The sequence below is a fragment of the Polypterus senegalus genome, chromosome 5 (assembly GCF_016835505.1).
Source record: "Polypterus senegalus isolate Bchr_013 chromosome 5, ASM1683550v1, whole genome shotgun sequence".
In the NCBI taxonomy this organism is placed as follows: Eukaryota; Metazoa; Chordata; class Cladistia; order Polypteriformes; family Polypteridae; genus Polypterus; species Polypterus senegalus.
The window spans coordinates 84,099,238-84,116,166 of NC_053158.1; the positions used below are offsets into that span (position 1 = coordinate 84,099,238).

At 35.0% G+C, this 16,929-nt stretch overlaps 1 long non-coding RNA gene across 1 annotated transcript in view; it reads right to left on the minus strand.

The window, feature by feature from the left end:
* Positions 1-16,590, minus strand: part of LOC120530411 — a 32,547-nt gene extending 15,957 nt beyond the window's left edge. Inside the window, exon 1 of the long non-coding RNA XR_005633959.1 lies at positions 16,536-16,590. This is a non-coding gene — a long non-coding RNA (uncharacterized LOC120530411). The remainder of the gene's footprint in view (positions 1-16,535) is intronic.
* Between the last annotated feature and the right edge of the window lie 339 nt (positions 16,591-16,929).

Genomic DNA, 16,929 nt, shown 5'->3' on the forward strand with positions numbered 1-16,929 from the left:
AATGACTTTTACTGTATATAGTTTAGGGTTCACAATCACCCTATAAGATAGTATTGGATATGTGAAAAAAAACATCCGAGTGGAACTTTTAAAGACTATGTTCTATGTTTTGCTTACAATTTATAAATATAATTAAATTTACAGCATACAGAAAAACCAAATTAGCACAAGTGATTACATATGTGTACAGTGACACGAAGTAATTTCCCCCATAGGATTGTATATAAATACAATTAATCTGTTCCAGACAGTATGAACTGTATGTAAATATATTTTCTTTAAAGATTTTTAAAATATTTAAAATTTAAAAGAAATAGTTAATTATATCATAGAATGCACAGTGTAATAGTAAACTAAATGTAAAAACATTGAATAACACTGAAACAAACACCCAGGCTCCCTGCTTAGCTGCTCGCTCGCTCTCAGTTGCACGCGAGCCTGTGCTCACTCGCTCTATCTCTCTCTCTCACTCGCGCGCTCTTTCTCTCTCTCTCTGTCATGCTCGCTCGCTCTCTCTCTCTCACGCTCGCTCTCTCTCTCTCTCCTGCACCGGCTTTCTCCTCCAGATTCCTGCCTTCTCCTGCAACCTGCCATTCTTTCCTGTTCTCTTCTTTTTCCCTTTAGCCGACTCGCGCTTCTATTTATGAAGAGGCATGGTAATCGTGGCAATCAGAAGCTCCTGGGAACAATTATGGATGCGGACCGCTTCCCACCTGTGCACTTAGGTGAGAAATGCCCACATCACGAACTCCTCAGGAACCACTTTGGCCACATACCACCATGCCCCTTCGCTAAGCCGCGAGTGCGGTGATTATTTATTAAAACTGGCCTTTTTGACGAGAGCTGTGGACCCGCTATACCTGCCATCGAGACTGTGCTGGGAGACACAACAAACCTACTACCTGTGCAACTTGAATCGGCTGCAGGTACCACCTCATGCTACCAATATTGACAAGGACACTAGAAATACACAAAACTAGAGAAGAATCAGTCAAGATAGATAAGGAGAGAGCTATTGTCTATGGCCACCATCTGCAAAACCATTCTGTTTTTGGGGGTTGCCTAGCTGTTGCACCTGTTGTCACTTTCAATTGCACCAAAGCACGTGAAGTTGATTTATGATAAAAATCAGCAATGGCTATTCAGCCTGTTCTAAAACAATGTTTCCACTCTTCTGATGGTAAGCTGTTCCGTATCCCACATTATAATTATGCTCTGTGGAAGTCAGTTTCTTTCAGAAACAAGCACAAGGGTGAAGTTTCCCTGTGCACTTAAGCTGTTGTGATAGATTAGCTCCTATCACTATACTTGATGCATTTACTTGAGAAAAGTCCAAGAACAGTCTGGGTAACTGAGAATTGGCTTAAAATTGAATCATTCTTTCAGATGTTGTGCTTTCATTGTCATATGAAATTTCTGACTAAATATTTTTTAGTTCTGAAAATTACCAAATGAAGATTTATTTCATTAGTCATTAGTAAAATTTAGCAAACCCAACAAATTGCTGAATCGGGTATTCTAAGTATACTAGGTGATTTAAGCTAATTTAGAATAAAATAACACAATCCAATCAACAAAAGAGTAATACGGTTATTGCATTTATTGCCATTCAAAACACAGGCTGTTTAGCAGATTAAGCATCATATACACTGCATTGCCACACCATAATATTTTATACTTAAGCATAGTTGATTTACAAATTGCTAATTAACAAATTAGAAGACTGTAAGTAACTAAGTATAGAAAATAGAATCAGCAATGGAGCACACTCATTCAAACACCCAGTCACCGTGGGCCTGCAAATCCAAAATACTAATATATACTAGAATTCCTGCTGTGTAACAAATGGGTTCATAGAGATTAGATGTTGATAATCATAATGCTGTATCTTCTGGCTATTTGTACCATCTTGCAATTTATGCTTTAAAATGCTGTTGTATTTTTAACAATTTATTGAATTCAATTATCAATTTTATATTTTTAAAACCAAATGTGACTGTTTTTATTAAGCTCTAAATGTGCACATTTCTAGAATTTAAGACTACTACAAAACATTTTACCTATAAAAACATATCTTTCATAAGGACATAAGGAGCAATATACTAATGTAACAACTATATAAATAAACAATAATTAGCATTCATAACAAACTTATTTTAAGTCTTCATTTTAAAGATATAAACAAACCATATTGTGACATTTAAGTGATTTATTTATTTGTGGTAATTCATTATTTTTTACATATTGCACAAAATTACATAAAGCACGTAGAATTACTCATAGCTAAATGCGTACAAGTCCTAGTCCTACTTTTCATATGCACATGTTGTCTGATTTATCAAACAATCCTTCAGCCAACTGTAAAACACAGCTGTTGATAAAGTACCAGCTGCTCTTAGTGGAAAAAGTAATGCCTGGCTGTTTTAATTATAATAAACACACAGCCTTAACCAGCCATTTCTGGTTAAGCAATTATTTCAAATCTTCATGTGGAAATGTTTCAGTAGCAACAAGAAATCAACTAGCACATAAAGACAGGCTAAAAGTTAATTTTTACAATTTGGAAAATCAAACTGAAAACTATACAAAGTCATACAACTGTTATTTTGGCATTTTAAACACATCGATTACAATATAAGGATTTTGCTTGGAAAAGATTACTTTGAATGAAAGTACATACATCTTTTCTCTTATATTACAGTAAAACATTTACTTCTTTTTGTTAACAGCAGACAAAGTTCAAGTTACACTGACAAATCTTTTTTATTCCAAACCTGCCATCAATCAAAACAGTACATTTTGTGACACCTAGCATGCCCTAATTAACCATTCCCTCATGCCACTTTTTTCTTATAGATTTAATTTTTACACTTTATTTGCTCTTATGTTGTTATGGCTATAAGTAAATGAACAGCCATAAAGGTAATAAAAATAAATGTGATATGAAAACCGTTACAAAGAGACAGACAAAGTATAACTATTGAACAGACGAGGAAAAACCAAGGATCAAACCTATAAAATTCAAAGCCAAAAATATTCAGTGCCTAATCTAATGTCCTTTCCTTAACTCCTAATGCAAAAAATTCTTGAGAAAAAAATGTATGTTTACAAACAAATACATGAATCCCTAGGAACTGTGTGCTCCTATTGGCAGAACATGATGGCACAAGCTGCCATGTGACCTCTACTGTATGTCAGAAGATCTGCAATGGACATAGTGATTATAAACAATTTGGCCACAGGTAAGAACACACAATAAATACAAATACAATAAACTACTAATAATATCCACACAACTAAAGTGGGACTATGATTGAAAAATATTTACAGCTATCTAAAATAGTTTGCATGGTGGGTTAACGTAGGAACATTTCAACTTTAGTTTGGTTTGATTTGTCTTTTTTCATGCTCTCACCTAGTGACAGTCTGCCATTTTGACCAGAATAAAGTTCCGTCTGGTATTTAACACTTCCAAGATCTCACATTCTTCTACTTGCTGTTTAATCAACCCCACAAATGCTCTTCATTCTATTGTTAAGCTACTCTTTCTCTCTCATTATACAATAGTTTCTGTGTTTCATTTATAACATGACTCATTATGGCAACACCATAGCAAAGCAAAAATTGACAGAACAGAGAGATTTCAAATACAATTATAGCTCTTGAACTTTACCAAGTGCACATAAGAAAGATAACATCAGACTGATCCCCCCATACTGATTCCAACAGGACCAACTCAGCTTTAAAGTATCTACTGCACTAGTGACTGTTGAACCACTAACTTATGCACAGTTAGTGGTAATTAATAGTAACTGGCACACACAGCAAAGTATATATAGAAGGATTAAGACAGGGTTTCTTCGCATGTCTAATTAGGCCAACGTAAATTCAATATTTTTCACTTTTTCTTCCCATAATCTAATATGTATATTTGCCACCCAACAGCAGTGTTGGAATTTAGGTTGCACAATGCACCCCTCCACTGCTGTAGATTTTTTTTCCCTGTAATGTCATTATGTTCCAAGTGAATTTTTTTAGCAATAATTGGATAACATATACTGTAATTTACTTAAAAAATAAAAATGTGGGAAGATATTCAATTTAACAATGTTAATTTTACCAGATAATGCAAGTTAAAGACCACCAATTACCTAAGATTTTATTTAACACTTTCCATCAAATCACCAAAATTGATTTTCAATAGGTCACTAAATTTCTATGTAATTATTATTTGTTTGTATGGATGTGAATGGTTATGAGACAGTTAAATCAAACAAATCACATTTAAGCTGAGGTTGTCCATAGGAAATAATATAGTCCTATTAAAATTAAGCCACTACCACAAGATGTTATGGACCTTCTCTAATGAATACATTCGGAAGTGATGACAGTGAGTCTTTTGTGGAAAGCACAGGCCCTTGCCTTACAATTTTCAGAATCTGGTTGCTTACACAAGTAGATGGTGAATGGTTTGACTATAAATAAAAAGGTTGACAGTGGACACTGCTGTGTGTTTCTATAATCAAACCATAGATTATGGGATGGTTATAGTAGTTTAATCTACAAACATACATGGTATCGAAAGTCAAGTTATGCAATGCATGGTATAAGTCATTCTATTCAACTCTATCAAAGGCTTTTCCTGCTTAAAAAGATAGGAAGAACTCTGGAAGCTCTGTCCCTGCTGGGATATATATTATTTTGTGCATACATCGACGATTTAATAGTAATGATCGTTAACAAATTTATTGAAACCTTGTGGGATATTTAAAGGTAGCACTTCACATAGATAATAATTTTAGTCAGAATATTAACTTTATTTTTCAAAACAAAAATTGGCTTGAGGAATCCACATTCTAAAAGGTTTTTATTTTTCTAGCATAATGTTTTAGGTAGAAGCACTTCTTTTATAGCTTACATTAATATTTCTAGCAATAACAGCCCTAATTTAACAGGTAACATTTAATATAATTCTGCTGAATATGTATCTGGACCTGCAGCTTTCAATATTATAGAGATTAAACAGCACTCAGGACCTCAAGGAGCATTAAAGGTCTACCCTGTTTTTTTAATTTGTGATTCCAAGAGCTGTATTCCATACATATACGAATTATTTCTTACAGTCATTTTGGTCCACACTGCATTATACATTTCTGCAATGCATAGTTCCAGACTGTTTTTTATGTTTTACCTGAACTACTAGTGTTAATGATCATTTCTTCATAATAGGAATGATGTGACATAAGTAATAGTTTCAACGTTTCACTTATTTTCATTAAGCTGAATTCTATTTGGAAAGCCATTTGCTCTTCATAGAGCCCAGAGGTTGATAATCTTATATATTCATCATCAATTTTGGGGATAAGGCTGATTAATTCTGTTACCTTTCTGGTTTGCAATTTATTTTTGCATCAGATGTAGGAGATTATTTGTCCTTTCTGATATGCTTTAAGTGTTTCGTAGAGAGTTTCTGGCAGGTATCTCTGGTGATATGTGCATTAACTTCAACAAAAATTATCAATATGTGTTTGGAGATAAATTTAATAAAATCTTCATCTGCTAATAATGATGGGTTAAGCTGCCAACTGCAACTTAAATAAAATATTTCCTGATATTCTAATTTCCACAGTAAGTAATGCATGGTCAGAAATAAAAATCACATCATTAGAAGATGTAGAGAAAATAGAAATATGAGAGAAAGATGTTACCAAAATTTACAAACATTGTAAATTCTCTTGGCAGTTTTATGTACTGTATATTCTGATACTTTTGGTGCTGAATGTGGCTAAGAGCAGTATAAGCAGAACAATATTAAAAAAATTCTTATAACTTGCTAAAGTTATAACATTAATAAAACAACACTACTAAATGAAATTGAACAAATCCCCACATTTGCAAAAAAGAAAGAAGCTAATATGGAGCATTTAGGATCCTTGACCAATGAATGTGGGGGGAGAGGTGAATCTTCTATTCACAATAGATATAATGTGACTGGACAATGCAAGTAATGGAAAATGACATGTACACTCTTTCACACTGCTTCTAAAGTCCAACTTGGTTTTACATTCACCCAGCAATTTGTAAAGTAAGTTGTGATCGAACAGTAGTGAAACCCAGCTTCAAGGTACAAGGACAAAATGTAGGGACACCAACTAGGTTGTCCTGTTGAATTCTTTTAATAGAAGATAAAACTGATACATGATGACCTCTCTCTAATAATGTTGTTGCTTTTTGTAGAGCTCTGTTTTTTAGGTTAACTCGACTGAAAGTGAGACATCTCACTCTGGCCTGGAAGGGGCACAGTCACTTGCTCTCCATGGGCATTTTCTCAGAGCTGTGGCAGCAGAAACAGTTCACATAGTTACCAACAGCACCTCCACTCTCTTTGGGTTGATACTGCATACCTCAACTGAGCCTGGAAGGTGACCCACTGACATGCATCCGGGACAATGTATATATCAAGGCATTAGTGGCTTCAAATGCAACATACTGTACCTGTATTTGCAGGAAACGCACAATCAGTGCACAAGTTTGATACTTTATCTGTTAATGATGTTTGACATCTGTAGCAGAGCAACGGGCGCTGAGCAGGCTCCTGTCAATCATGGAGAATCCACTGCATCCACTAAATAGTATCATCACCAGACAGAGGAGCAGCTTCAGCAACAGACTGGTGTCACTGTCCTCCTCCACTGAAAGACTGAGGAGATCGTTCCTCCCCAACACTATGTGACTCTTCAATTCCACCCGTAGGGGTAAACGTTAACATTATACAAAGTTATTGTCTGTTATACCTGCATTTTTATCACTCTTTAATTTAATATTGTTTTTTATCAGTATGCTGCTGCTGGAGTTTGTGAATTTCCCCTTGGGATTAATAAAGTATCTATCTATCTATCTATCTATCTATCTATCTACAGTATCTATGTAATGTAGTGATGTCTTTGTTGTTCTTGAATATGTGCTTTATTTATATGAATTTTCAGTTTTTTAAAATTGTGTTCTGTCTCTTTAAATGAACTATGTTCCGTGTTCTTTGTGATGGTTTCCTCAAGAGTTTGGGCTACCCTGACATCACCACTCTTGGGCTCTGGCTATAAAAGTAGGCCAGATAGGCCTATGAGCCGTGCATCATTCATTAACACTAGAATTACCAGAGCCTACGAAACAACTAGTAATTCCGTCCCACCTTAAATCGCTTCTTAAATCCCTTCACACCTCTCCGCCAGCGCCCTTTGTCTTCTAAATGTGCTGATAAAGAGAAGCTAGGAGCAGCCGGCTATTCCATCCCCCCACCAATTTAGAACGTGCACGAACTTCTCTCAGCTCATGCCTTGATTGAGTATCTGGGAGTGAAGTGGAGTTTTAGAGTGGAAATAATAGATCGTTATTTGGAACACACGCATTTCATGTCTGTTCCGTTTCTACAGTAATCTGTGTCAACACATTGTTAAAACAGAAACATTTTTTATATTCTAGTAGTAGATGACAAAATGTAGGCATAAACTATATAATGTATGAAGCCTGAAGTCCAAATAGCAAAGAAACATTTTCAGAAAAGGTTTAAATAAAAACACAACAATTGCGCTTTTATTCAAAAATATAACTGCAGAAACAAAAAGCCGCCTTAACATGCGACATTGACAGCCATTTATTGTAGCTGCCTCTGTGGTGCAATGGAATCAGTTCTCGCCTTAAAATCAAAAAGTTGCGAGTTCGATCCTGCACCACTTCGTTTTGAGAAGTAAACTGCTCTTAGTCTTACTATTTTAGAATAAAAGTATACATTTGATTTCAGTCTGTAACAGCCGGTGCAATTTATGATCCTTGTAAAGGTTCGCTTTTTTTTGTAATTCACTTTTCATTCTCTCAGTCGCGATCAGAATCAATCCATACAACCCCATCTGACACGGCCGTTTTCACTAAAGACGCGCTATAGCTCTGCGTTGTACCACGATGCATACTAACGCACCCCCCTCACCCAACCGGGTTCTGACACACAAACGCTGGCGAAGCTGCCTTCTTCGTATCTCACCGTCACTTGCTTTTCTTTTTATTCAGTTTTATTGAGTGTTCCTGCCAGTCCCCGTATGTTGCTGTATGCTGTTTCTTTTGTACTCCAGGACATGCAGAGGAAAGAATGGTAAAGAGCAGTAACTTCGGTGCTATATGCAATCATCAGACACTCCCAATCTGCCCGTGTCGTTCAAACACAGGAACATATATTGGTGTAAAAGTATAACAAAAGTGCACTTTTATTCAAGTGCACTTTTTCCATCGCCTTTTCCTGTAAGAAGCAATGTACACACTTCTCTCTATGCTGTGGTTTCCATTACACACCTGAAAGAAAGAGACAATATATGTGAAAATATAATCGCACTAATGCAATATTATTTGAAAATGAACAGCGTCAGATCGGGTGTGAATTTATGCAGGAACTGGAAATTCTCTGATGTGGGACCTTCCCCCAGGGAAGAAAGTACAGTGTCAGGTGCTCATTCAGTGTAATAGGAACCATAGCACAGAGAGTTGTGTGCACTGCAACAAGTACACATGTTGTAAATGTAGGAAGGACGGTCCTTGGGTGTGTGGGAACTGTTACTATTTGAATGTGATGATTTTATATAGCACGGAATGAAAATCAGCACTTCTTAGCATTGCACCATGCAAGCTGTCGTATCAATCGCCTACTGTAACTTGCTTTCTTTTTTCTTCGGTTATACAGGTAGTCTTGAATAAAAGTATACTTGCTTTGTTTGCAAAATGAAGTGTCTGCGTGCACTTTTCGTGGCATTACACGTGTATTTTTTGAGCATGCTCAAAGACAGGAACATAAGTTGGTGTAAAAGTATAACAAAACAACGGGCAGATGGGGAGTGTCTGATGATTGCATATTGCACAGAAGTTACTGCTCTTTACCATTCTCTCCTCTGCATGCCCTGGAGTACAAAAGAAACAGAATACAAACACGCTATATCTCTGCAGTGTACCACGATGCATACTAACGCACCCCCCCCCCACCCTTAAAGGGTTCTGACACACAAACGCTGGCGAAGCTTCCTTCTTCGTATCTCAACGTCACTTGATTTTCTTTTTATTCAGTTTTATTGAGTGTTCCTGCCAGTTCCCGCATGTTGCTGTATGCTGTTTCTTTTGTACTCCAGGACATGCAGAGGAGAGAATGGTAAAGAGCAGTAACTTTGGCGCTATATGCAATCATCAGAAAAATAAAAAGAAAAGCAAGTGATGGTGAGATACGAAGAAGGCAGCTTCGCCAGCGTTTGTGTGTCAGAACCCGGTTGGGGGGGGCGTTAGTATGCATCGTGGTACACTGCAGAGCTATAGTGCGTCTTTAGTGAAAACAGCCGTGTCAGATGGGGTTGTATGGATTGATTCTGAACGCGACTGAGAGAATGAAAATTGAATTTAAAAAAAAAAAGCTAACCTTTACAAGGATCATAAATTGCACCGGCTGTTACAGACTGAAATCAAATGTATGCTTTTATTCTAAGATAGTAAGACTAAGAGCAGTTTACTTCTCAAGCCGAAGGGGCACAGGATCGAACTCGTGACCTTTTGATTCCCAAGTGGGAACTGATTCTATTGAACCACGGAGGCAGTTACAATGAAAGGCTGTCAATGTCGCATGTTAAGGCGGCTTTTTGTTTCTGCAGTTATATTTTTGAATAAAAGCGCAATTGTTGTGTTATTCTTGTGAAAATGTTTCTTTGCTATTTGGACTTCAGGCTTCATACATTATATAGTTTATGCCTACATTTTGTCATCTACTACTAGAATATAAAAACGTTTCTGTTTTAACAATGTGTTTACACAGATTACTGTAGAAACGTAACAGACATGAAATGCGGGTGTTCCAAATAACGATCTATTATTTCCACTCTAAAACTCCACTTCACTCCCAGATACTCAATCAAGGCATGAGCTGAGAGAAGTTCGTGCACGTTCTAAATTGATGGGGGGATGGAATAGCCGGCTACTCCTAGCTTCTCTTTATCAGCACATTTAGAAGACAAAGGACGCTGGCGGAGAGGTGTGAAGGGATTTAAGAAGCAATTTAAGGTGGGACGGAATTACGAGTTTTTTCGCAGACTCTGGTAATTCTAGTGTTAAACGATTTGGAAGAAGTTTTGTTTTCTGTCTTAGATTTTTTATTTTTCTTTTCTTTTTCTTCCACTGTGTAAAAGAATGCATATTTTTGGATTTTGTATTGGGACTTTATTTACTTAGGATTATCTTTTTGGCAAATGCAGTGTGCCTCTTTTATGTTCTTTTGAGCTTCTCTTGGTGGCCTCATATTATTTTACATTGATACTCTCAATTCATGACAGCTATTCTGAAACATGGTAAGGTTCTTGAAAAACTGTTTTATATCAGTTCAAAATAGTGGTAATCCTACATACAGTTTTCAGGCAGGATGCAATCCACAGAGGGATCAATATCTGATGTCAGGTACATCATATGTTTGCTGTTTGAAAATCCTCTGTAAATATGATTCGGTCTTCCTTTTCCTGTAATTCAACAGCTTCCTCATCCTCTAAACTTTTTACCAGTTATGGAACCATTCCAGAAATATGGCCACTATCAACCAAGCCTTCTTGCCAGACTTTCAACAATACACAGGAAGCAGATTCTTGTATATTTCCTTTCAGGTGACATGAGTTAGTAGTATTTTATAGTAAGCCAGGTTTAATTCTAGTCTTAGCCTCAATGTAGTAAAAGAGCAGATGGACAAAATCATTGACAGCTTTTAAGTCTTTTTTGCTTCTGAATTGTATGTTCCACTGGGAATTATTCTAGAGAATTTTTAACACACCACAACATAGCTCTTTTCTTCAAAGGTTTTCTGAAGATGCCCCTTGAACACTTTTGCATTCTCTTCATAACTAGATCCAAATTCATTATTTGCCTTCACATTTTTAATTCTGAATTGGTGAATTAAACATGGTTCACTTTCAACTACTTCTTAGGAGTCACTCTATCTTCAGTAGTGGCAGGTTTGATCTTACCATTAAGGCTAAAAACCATGTCTTATAGCATATTGCAATTCACAGTATTTCATTTATGTTCGAGTCTTCCAGCTATTACTATAAGGCCTACTCATTTTTGTATTGCCATGAACATGACTAATTATTTTAGCTGCTGATGGGAGAATTGATGACATAGCTTAATAGATTTCCTTCTCTGTTATCTGTTAAACAGGTGCTGGACTTGTGGCTGTAGTTAATGGCAGAAGCAGAAAGCTACACGACCTTGTAGTAAGTATAATATAGCTTCTGACTCAGCTCCAGGGTTAATAGTAGATTTTCCTTTTACAGTTTTACTGTATGAAAATACAGCATAGTAAAAGCTTCCAACACATAAAAAATGACTGCTAAACCACGCAAGATCTACACTAGAGAAGGAACAAATGGTGAATAAGATTGGGCAACAGTGGAGCAAGAGCATGTTTTACTCATTCTCAAAGCATAAGAAGACAAATGTATCACATCAGCGTTAACCAGGAACGATCTACATAAAAGAAGATACACATGATGAGTGAGAGTACGGAAAGAGCATATCTTACTCCTCTATTTGACACAAATGAGGAAAAGTGCCCCATAGACCTATTATTTTTGCATTTTCCTTGTTACCATTATCTACATATGCATCCACCTAAGTATATTTACTTTAAAAATGTACGTTCTCATCCTGACATGTGAAGTCACTGTACTGTAGAACACTTGAGCCATTGATAAATCTATTTATTCATATAATCACATTAATTACACATTGTTAATTCAATTTTAAAAATCTTATTTTTTCCCTCAAAAGGTTCATTTTTAAAGTGATACAATATGAACTAAAATGCAATTATTCTGCCGTGCTATTGGCAGCATATCAAAAGGTGGCATTACATTACATAGAAATCTTTTTTAAATGTCAACAGTTAAAAAAAATTATACCCACTTTTGCCAGCAAATGTTTATCACATCTTTTTTCCATGCTCACAGCATGCCAATGCTGTATTTGCAAAGATTATTATAGCCACAGGAAGGAGCAGAGTGTACTGTATTTATAATGTATGCAATCATAATTTCTCATTGAAAGGGTTTCAGTAAGGAGTGGGGAGACAGCTTGATTTTAATAAAGTATGTGTTTTTGCACAAGCAACAGTTGAAAGACATTGGGATTAAAAAGGATGAACTACTGTATTCCTTTAAATGTATAAATCACCAAAATAAATAAATGCTAATCTTAATTTTATGCATATAAAATTTCATATTTCACTCTTTTATTTAAAGACCAGAACCTAATAAAACAACCCAATACAACGAAAAGAGCATAGCAAGGAAAATAATATGTTCAAAACACAATCCATGAATCTCTGGCCTGGTTTCACAAATTAGTTGTCACCACCAAAGACACAAGTGGACACCTTTGTATTAAATTTTCATGTTCTTGATAGTCAGCCACATGGATTAACCTCAAAAAGCAGTTTCTGAACTTTAGGAACGTCAGTATCTTGCATCTTGAGGACTTACTTGACATACTGAATAGAATAACAGGTTTCAGCTATGCTAACACAATTACAAGGATTTAGACATCATTAGTTAAGGATGCACTATGAAAGTTTACCACTTGGACAGTGGAGTAATGGCTGCTGAAAAGGGGACTTTGCAGTCGTATTTCAATAATAAAGTATCAATTGTCATTTCAAACAACAATTGCAATTTGCAGCATTAGGAAGGTCATGGTTATATTTTTAAATCAATTGAGTGGTACGTTAATAATAAAGTAACAGTTCCTGTGAAAATCTTAAAAATGTTCTGAATGATTTGAAACTGTTGGATGTTAGTGTAGGATAAAGCAGCAAAAAAAAAAAAAGGTTAAGGAGAGGTTCAACACAGCACATGCCTTGATGCTTACTTTAGAACCGTAGTAATGAGTTCATGCCAAATTCTTAAAAAAATTAAAGAGATACTCATAAAGAGAATTGGATTTTTTCAAATTTAAGATAATATATATAAAACATTAACTTCCTACTGAGTTGAAGAAGGTGGATTGGGATTTTTTTTCCAGTTGAGCAAAACGAGTAGTGTGTGTGGTAGAAATTGACATCTTAATTAAAGAAAGAAACTTATCCTCTAACAAGACAAATCTGATAAAACCTTTTTGTAAGTAATCAGGCAGGAGAAAAGTCATTCATTGCTTCATTTATTACTCTTCAGTTAATGATTGAACAGGGGGTATTCTTCTACGGCATGATCAGAATGGTTAAATATTCTTCTTCTTCTTGTTTTACTTGTGGTTGGCAAACAACAGTTTACTGCATTACCACCACCACCTGGTATGGAGTGTGGATCAGCATGTTCTCATTACTATATCCTCTCACTCAACTTGGTATCTTTTAAAAATTGTAATATACACCAATAGAACACATTCCTTTAGCTTCTTCTGCAAAATATTTTAGAAAATAAGAATATTTTTCTGTTCCCTGAGGTTTTCTACTAATATTATCCTTGTCATACCTCCAATATCGTAATATTGCATGTTTTGTTTCAATTTTTCCATAGTATTCACATAAGTTGTTATGATATTTCCCTATTATATAAAGTGAACTGTTTAGACCAGTGTGTCCACTTCTGAGTCTTGATATCAGTCGTTCATAACTTCTCTTTCTCCCTGTACATCTCATTTTCTCCCACTTTCCTCTTAACTCTGTAATATCGTCGTCCCTTACTTTCTTCCTCCCATTGCTTTTGCCACCTTTGTCAAATATTAAAGGTGTAGGTGTATTTTATTAGCAATTGAATTTACATAAAGTGTCGATCAATGCATACATTTACTCTGGTTGGTTTACACCCAAATGGTTTATATAAAATAAAATTTTATTATATTATATTCTGGTTTTCTTATTATTTTTGGGTTGAGCCATCACCCTGGAAATTTCTGTGTATATAACCACTGTCCAATCTTATTGTTCACAAGACATATGCTGACTTATTAGTCATCTCTTAGTCATCTTTTAGTACATTTTGCATATTACATCTTTGTCTCTGTTGTTCACTTGATCATTATCTGGTTTCCTGATATGCCTGAATAGGTTTTTGACATTTATGAACTCTTTATGCCATTACATTAAAATGAATGCTATGTTAGCCTAAAAGTATTCTTCCACATGTGGTAGAGGATATTTTTTTCTTAGCACACTTTTGTACCAACTGGCGTTACTCCAAATATTGCTATTAAGGAGTTAGGAGTGATTTAAAATTCATAGCAATAGCAGAGATATGGAAAAGTCTTTTAGTGTAGGACATTCCCAAAACAATGTCTTAATGATACAAGCACTTGATGACATTTCTCACATGTTGGATCTTGCCCTGGGTATATTTTTGAGTAGAGTAGAACAATACACAATACAAAAATATCTAATTCAATTATTACATGCTTAGTGCAAAATATACTAGGATATATTTTAGGAATGGCTGTTTTTCCCTCAGATCATTAAACGGTAAGTACTTTGAAGTTTTTTGATATATTCTGGAGATGGTGTCTGGTTCTACATTCAAACTAGCTCATATTACTGCAGAACACATAGAGAAAATAAAATGTTATTTTTGCTTTCTCCTTATTCATAATGATATGTGATATAACCAAAATATAAGATGTTCTACAGGTATTTCTTTTGTAGTAAGGTTAAATTCCAATTGTAGGTCCATCCTTTTCTTATGTTTCAGTCAGGTTTGACTATTGTTGTATTTTCCTGTTAGTGTTTTTTTATCTGCCCCTTCTCCTTTATATGGCACCTATGCTAGTATTTAAACGGGGGCAGCAGTAACCGTGCAGCTTTGCCATTTTGTGGATTCCTCATGTGAATTTTTGAATTCTTGCTCTGAATGAATACCCTGCTTTAGACCCCTGCTTTCATTAGATACTGTTTTTGGTTATGATTTATTGGATTTGTTTTCTTTTAGGTTTAAGCCTTTTAAGTAAAACCTCTTTTTGCTCCTTTTAACCTGGTTTGCTTTTAGTGTCTTATTTTTGAATAAATCTTGATTTTTTTAAGAAACTTTGATTGGTTTGTCCTGAACCAGAGACTTTTAATGGGTTCTTCTTCTCTGTTTCGGGATATTTGGAGATTTTAACTGTTTAAAAGCCTTAGCACCATTTTGGGGCCTGTGCAAGCCAGAGGCCAGCTATTTGCTTTTAGGCCTAGGCTCCCTATGGCGGTGAGTCCTGGCCTGTGAAGCCAGACCTAGGTGAAGTGAATAAAAATGTGAGTGATAATATCAAGACATTTGACTGCCACTAATGTGATTTTGACTGCATTATTCCATTCTCTAATTAAAATAGACGTTTATATTACAGTAAAAAATACATCAAAGCACAAGTAGTATATTTACACTATTTTGCAATTGCCTTGGCATTGAAATCATATTAATTTTTTGCTTATAAAAAAGTAACAGCTTGGTGTTAATCTGGAGCTTTGTATTGTCTACATTTTTGATGTTTTATCAGTTAATATACTTTTGTTTTTAATTTACTTAAATATCTCATAGCTGAAAGCTTTTCTGTATTTCATTTTAAGCTATTATATAAAAAGGCTTTCTCATTAATTTTCAGCTATTTACAAAATATTACAATATATTTAACAGTATTCTGCTGGGATTGAGAAAATACTAAGAGTGTAAATACTACTGCTTTCTAGAAGCTAAATACATGTTTAAAACCATTATTATAATAGAATAAACAGTGTGAAGACTAAAACTGCTAGAGGCTGAACAGAGATTGTAGGCAGACATTATTAACTTAAATGAATACTGCAAGGTTACTCTCAGAGCAGTACTTTTCTTATGTTATCACAGCAAGTCTCCTTCGTATATTAGGAAAAAGGGTCCTCATATACCGTTATACCGTTCTGTAATATTGTTTACTGTCCATTAATATTTAAATGTGGGAATATCATAAACAGCATGCCTAAGGAATGCAGTCTTTACACACAGCAGAGGCTGCTGCCATGATGGGAATAACAATGAAATGTTTTGTAAAAATTATAATTTCACATGGTGATGAAAGAAAACCCAATCATGGGTAAATAAACAGTCAGGTTAGAATTGCTGTATCCTTTGGTGTCCTATAGTAGTTAGCACATTATAGCAGCAAGAAGCTTTTTATTGAGTTACCTGAATGTTATTCAATATTCTTCAGCAGCATGAAAAACTGTACTTAAGTAATGACCAAAGCACTCCACAGTTGAAACGTGTTAAAGTTCTAAGTGTGTATATAAGACAAAACAAAATATGTTAATACCTGTAGCCAAAAGTGCTTATCCTTTAATTATCATCTAGGCATTTTATGTGAAGCATCAGCAGAACTAGTAGCATTTTTATATATTCTTTATTGGTTATCTATGTTTTTATTATTATTATTAAAACATTAGTGAATACGATCCTATTCCACACTGTCTTGTGTTGCTCCTATTGTATATGACTTAAAACTGAACTTGAGAATGACTTTACCGCATAACTATTTACCTTCCATATAAGTCTTCATGCACACCGCTGTCCACACAATTTTCTTTTGTGATAGCTTTTCTTTATTGTTCTCTCGGAAATCCTCAAAAATACAACATAAGGGACAAAAGATTAAAGAATCATAACCAGTTTTAAGAAACCCTTGACACATTAGTAAACACATTAGCTCCGTATGAGCTGTCTAATACTCATCCTTTGTAATGTGAGCAATAAACTTCTTTATTTCAGCATCAGTCTCTTCCTGTTCAGAATGCAAGTCTTAAATTTGAAATTGATGTTACTTGTTAGTGATTACAAAGCAATTAATTTCCTTTTATTTTTATATAGTACACCTCTACCTGTAAAAATGCATAATACAAAAATAGCATTCATTATATAGACACAAATATCCAGA